This window comes from Vanellus vanellus, assembly GCF_965231255.1.
Source record: "Vanellus vanellus genome assembly, chromosome: 20".
Taxonomy (NCBI): Eukaryota; Metazoa; Chordata; class Aves; order Charadriiformes; family Charadriidae; genus Vanellus; species Vanellus vanellus.
In genome coordinates, this window is record NC_138925.1 from 5,409,482 (window position 1) to 5,415,481 (window position 6,000).

Here is a 6,000-nt window from a genome sequence, read left to right on the forward strand (position 1 = left end):
AGTAGTGCAGTGCTTTTTTGTTTTGTTTCTTAATTCCTCTTTGGAATATCTGGGAAGTCTTCATTTGTGGGTGATCTGTCCAATTATAAACTGTCTTGGTTGACCCTTTGTACCTTTTTTTCCCCCTAAATGTCATTGAGTTACATGGATGTCAGTGGGAGACGAGAGATCTTGGTCGCAGCGAGCCTCTGAGCAGCAGTGATGATGTTGCTGGAGGAGCTGTGTGTGGCAGCGCTACTACAGCCCGTACGGCCCTGCTGCTTCAGCCACTGATTATAATGCTGGATACACAACTGGAGTCTTGTAATTTAGTTTTCCTTTTAGAAGTCTCTGAGAGAGACTGCAGCCCAACAGGAGAGCATCTGCTTTTCTTTTTGCTGTAGAACACTGCTGGAACTTCTCTGTAGAAGGTCACATCGCTTGATTTTATTAATATGTAATAATCTGGCTCCTTTTACCTACAGAAAACTACTTATCTGAGTAAAATGCAAGAGTATTGTCTAACGAAAGGGGAAAATAAAGAGTATAATTGTGTTAATTATCAGAATACCAGACATGTAATTAATATGCCACAGGAACAAAGAGCAAATGTACTAATAGCACATAATTGGACTTAAACTACACCCTTGGTAGAAGTCTCTGCAATGGAACTGTTGTGTTTGTGCTCCTTTTCAAATTAGCAATAAGGAATAAATTAACATCCATTTTCTTGCCTGTACAAAGACAGAATCATATTGTGGGGCAGGGTAATGAATTCAGAGAATGCCTTTACATTCCCATATGGCTCTTGGGGAGGGGAATACTGATTCACATGGCTCTTCTCTCCTTCCCTGCAGGAAGGCAGGCAGAGGGAAGAGGAAAACCTCATTGTAGGACCAGATGTTCACTGAATACCATGATCCTAAAGAATACAAAAAAAAATCCATAGGCTGAGTAATTTAAACATTGTCACCAGTACCCAGTGCAAATATTTGAGCTGGTTTATCCATCCATCCTTTTATACACAGTATGTTACTGTATTATGTTGTAAGATAAGGAAATAGGTAGGGTAGGGGCTAGTGACTGACCCAAAGGGACATCTGTGATTGAACTGGAAAGAAAACTCATCGTTCTTCCCTCTTTTTTTTTTTTCTTCTCCCTCCCCCCTTAAAGTGGTTGTTAATGTGGGCACGGGTCACTCTGCTGCTCTTCAGAACAGGTTAGTACAGTACATGAAGAAATGATGTAGAACCACTGCAGTCCTTGGTTTTTTGTGGACACACTGTAGAAAGGCTCATGCAGAGCATCTGACTGTAATTCTTATTTTATTGAGTTAGAGTAGTAAAATAACTTATTCCTGATGCTGTTTCACTTTCTGTACTCTCTCCCTCTTTGTCTTTAGTGGTGTCTTACTGAGCTTTACAAATAATTTATTTAATGGGCTTCAGAGGCCACAGTGATTTCAGGGACTTAGGAGACCTCAGTACCCCTCTAAGTAAGGCAATAAATTTTTAAAAAACAGGTCCAGTTTCATTCACTCCCCTTCTATTTATATAACACAGCTTAAAATAGCCATTGTGGCATTAGATGCAAAGACTTACGTTAATAAAGCCTAAATTTTATTGAGGTCCTTAAGTCAAACATTGCTTTTTAGCTAAGCGCTTGAAAGCCAGTCGGTTCAAGGTATTTCAAGGTATTACAGTATTTCTTAATTCAAGGTATTTCAAGGTATTGCAGCACTTCTTAATTTTACCTACCGTCTTTGTGCCCTGCTTTCCTAAATATGCAAATGAAAAGCCTAGGAATTCTGTCTTATTCAATTGTAATGCACCTGTCATCACAATATCTAGACACCTGCCTTTCTACTTCACAGAAGTATTGTGAGAGTGCATTAATTAACGCTTGCAAAATGCTCAGAGATCCTAGGGTGGAATGTGCTAACGAGTTGTAAAATATTATAATGATGTTGCAGAATATTCAGAGTCTCTCTTTGTAAGGAAAGACTTGCATCTTTCCTTCATTGCTCTTATGTTTCTAGATGCACGTTTTGCAATAGCAGGTAAGTCTAAACAGGAAAAAAGGATTAAACAAGGTAGAATGATAGCTGATGCTGCTGGTTTTCTTGTGAGGAAGCGAGTTCTTTTTACATACTTCTTTGCTTATTGAATTTTTTTTTTTTTGTCTCTGATGAACCCATACTTCAATGGCTTGTTGAGAATTCTCTGAATGTTCAGAAATGTCAGGGGAGAAGATTTTCTTCTTCAGATTGCCAGGGCCTTCATTTGCATCCCCTAAATCAATTCCCACACATGATCAAAGCAGTTCTGGAAATTTTCAAGTGTGGGGAAACCAGTCCTCTAATTCTTTCTCCTCTAATATATACAGTCAGGTTCCAAAGCAAAAAAAAATATCTTCATCCACCAAATACAAAACCACATTAATTTTATGCCTCTTTATGTTCAAAAGACTGCAACTCTGTATATTAGGGACAGCAAGGCTAGAAAATATGTTAACAGGTCATCTATGTATGTTTTCTCTTCAAGCTGGTAGGGTTGTTGCTCTAGCGTTTTGGTCTGCAGTTTTCTTTTGAATGACCCGAAAGATGCCAGTTCTGCCTGCTGCTTCTACCAGAGTACTCTGTGGTTTCATAGATCTCATTGTGAAGAATTAATTTTTTGTATTCACCTTAAATTATCTTTTTCTTAGTGTCATTATTGTTCATTCTTCCTGCTTGGCTTAGACTGATAAAGCCGTATCAGAGCCAAAAAATACTGTAAATCAAATTCCCAAAGTACTTTGGGATTCTCCTGTTGCTTTCTCTAGTGGCAATGAGCAGAGCTAGAGTGGAGCTGTAATACAGCTTCTCAGAACCTGGTCTGTTGTTTCCTTCATCTAATATTTTTGCTTGGCTGTGCATGATGCTCTCGCATAAGCTTAATTACTTTACTGCATAGTCTCTATGGCAATTGGTCCCCTTTCAGAAGCGGTCTCAGGCAGCTGTGATAAACCAAATGCTCAGTAGAGGAGATAAAGCTGGGTTCTGAGTTCTAACTTCCCATTAAAAGCAATCATAATGTGGAAGCAAACTAATATGCAGATATTAATTGTACTGAGATGAAAATAAGCCCACACCCAGTTCCAGCCTCTTAAATAAAGCCCGGACTATTTTCTCAACCCAATGCTAGACTATTTGAAGTCTGGACCCTTTCCCTATACCTCTCCTTTTGAGCAGGGTCCAAGTCTAATATCTAGAAGTAACGGTGCATATTCTGTGTGTATTCAAAATCATTTATGATCCTGAGCTCTAACAGTCAGATCCAGATCTACTGTTGACTTAACTGAGCATGTCTCGCTTCTCTCTGTATTTATGGTATGTACTGCCTTCCTTTAAATAGCAAGCAAAGGCATTCATTTTTACCTATCACCTTATCTTTTCATTTCTGGCTGCTCAGCTCCATTCTGACAAGTGCAATAAATGTGTCCTCCCTGGGTCCTTGCAAGCTGGGCATTTGTCACACTGTGCATTTCAAGGACATCAGTCCGATAGTTTTTCAGCTGTAACAGAAAACATGTTCTGCCAGCAGCCATTTGTTCCAGTTTTGTTGCCTACTAATAAAATAAAAATCAATGTTTTTTGGAGCTTGAGAAGCAGGTCAGAGAGTAGGAGTGAGATAGGTGGTAAAAATGAAGGTGCTGAAGTTAGTTCTCTGAGTTTCCCTGCAATAATGGCATGTGGCATTTCAGAGAACGTGAGAATCTCTGTCAGCTTGTGAAATGCAGTCACCTCTGGCAAAGAGCATAGCTATTGTTTAACAGCAGACAGGACTGGTGCATAGCGGGTCTCACACTGGCCAACTTAAATCAAATTTCGTTTTGTGAGCAAAAGGTATTTGAGAGGATGTTGTATTTGCCATACTTCTACAGTAAGTGCCAATGGAACATCGGTGGTGATACGGATCAGAATTTCTTTTTGCTGTCTCCACCACAGGTGGAGTGCCCGTGCTGTCTGTATCCTCAACCACCGTGCTGCCAGTTCAAACCTCTTAGTCATCTAACTAAACAAAATCATCTAACTGATCTTAAAATACAGACTAAAGAATTATTGGCTTTACTGAATCAGTGCCTTAGTCACAACTGACTCGGGGGAGTTTTGCTAGAGAGTGAAATGCGATCACTGCCTTCTCCTTCCTTGGAAATTTCCCAGTTTCATCATGACTGATTCAGCTGATTAATTAATCTGGTGCTGGTAGTGTCATTGTGCAGTAAATAAGGTTTACCTGGACATAGCGATTCTTCTCTTAAAAATGTGTCTCTCTCCTAATTCTGCAGAATCAGAATCATTTAAATGAGTCCTGATGGTAATGCTGAAGTCCCCTTCTTACTGTGGCGGACGGTAGCGTGCTTTCCCTGCGATAATGTGGGATATCACCGAAGTAGACTGCAGAGCAAATTTTGCTCTTTAAACTGTCTTTTCTGCCACACCTAATGAACCTAGGTTGTGCTCCACTTTAAAGGTAATAATAATTTGTTTTGCAGAAAATGTTTAAGAGTGTGTGTATGTTTGCACGCCAGCTGGCCACTGCCTTACAAGCCCTCTTCAGATACTTTTATATTGACATTCAAGCTCTGTACATAGTTATATTCCTAATCAAAATCCAGTATTTGGGCAAATAGATTTCCGTTGTATCATGTTTTCATCAATGGGCAATCATCTTTTAACTGGTGACATCTTGCCTCGCAAATCTTTACTAATAGGGTGGTTCTTACTCATGCATTAAGTTTGTAAGACTAGTTTGAGAGTTGTACTGAGCTGGACAGTCCTTCTACTCTCCATACAAAAGAAAAATCCGTAATGTAGTGTACTGTCAGCTGAAGCTGCGTTGGCAGAATGTAAAGACTCAGCTATCTGGCAACAGATGGGCTACAGGCTTCTTCTGACATGATCTGCCATCCAGCATATGTTAGACAGGCTGAGAAATCAAGGGGTTTTAGACGGAGACTTTAGCTTTATTTAAAAAAAGAAAGATGTCTTAGCTCTTCATAGAGCAGGTGGCCTACAGCACACAGTCAATGAAACAAACGTGGACTAACTTGGTTGCTTGGTTGAGGGATGGCTCCAGAGCACAGGATAGTAATTGGGGTGGTGTTCATTGTATCGGCCCACAGTGCGTGTTTCTCTTCAAATTCCCTTTCTGCTCTGAACACACTCATATTAGCAAATATGCTTCAGATACAGCAAGTAAAGATGGTTGGGTTGGAGGATGGAAGAAGCTGTTGGGTGGGCAGAACAGCTTGTCTTTGAATAGCTAAAGACATTGGCTCGCTGCTGGCCAGATTCTGGCAATTTGCCGAGACCTCGGTGAGCGGCCGTGGGCAGTGAGTTGGTTTCTCCCCTTTGGCTGGTCCCCCCATTTCCAGCTTTTCCACTTGGTTTCTGGCTGGTCCCCCCGGCTGGAGCCTGGGGTAAATGGGTCGTCAGCAGGGACGGCAACAGCATGGGGCTTGCCTGGCAGGGAGGGGGAGGCTTTTCCAGAACACATCCATCTTGGTATTTAAAATGCATAGTGTTTTAAAATAAAGAAATACCACATCCCTAGGATTTTGAACATTCTGGACTTTATTTTTATTTCACTGTGGGAGTGAAATGGCTAATAGGTACAAAGCATGAGTAGTCATATCTAATTATAAAATAAGTTGGTTGCATTTTAGTTGTCAAAACTCTGATCGTGGTAAGGTGGTGTGGTGGTTTTTTTTTTCTTCTGTTGAAGCATTTTCTAATTGAAATTTTTGACGAAAAAGCAAATAACTTTTCTATTACAGGACAGGTTCTGTGCAACTATGAAACTTCTTGATTTAGATAGTACTTATGAGTTTTTCCAAACAGAACTGACTTTTGCCTTAATAAAAGTCAGTAAAACTACACTAAAAAAAGTTGTTTTTTTGCTGTGCAGAGTCTCTAAACTATGAGTGCTGCTGTTTCTCCATCTGGGCAGGGTCGATGCCGCACACTGGGATGGTCGC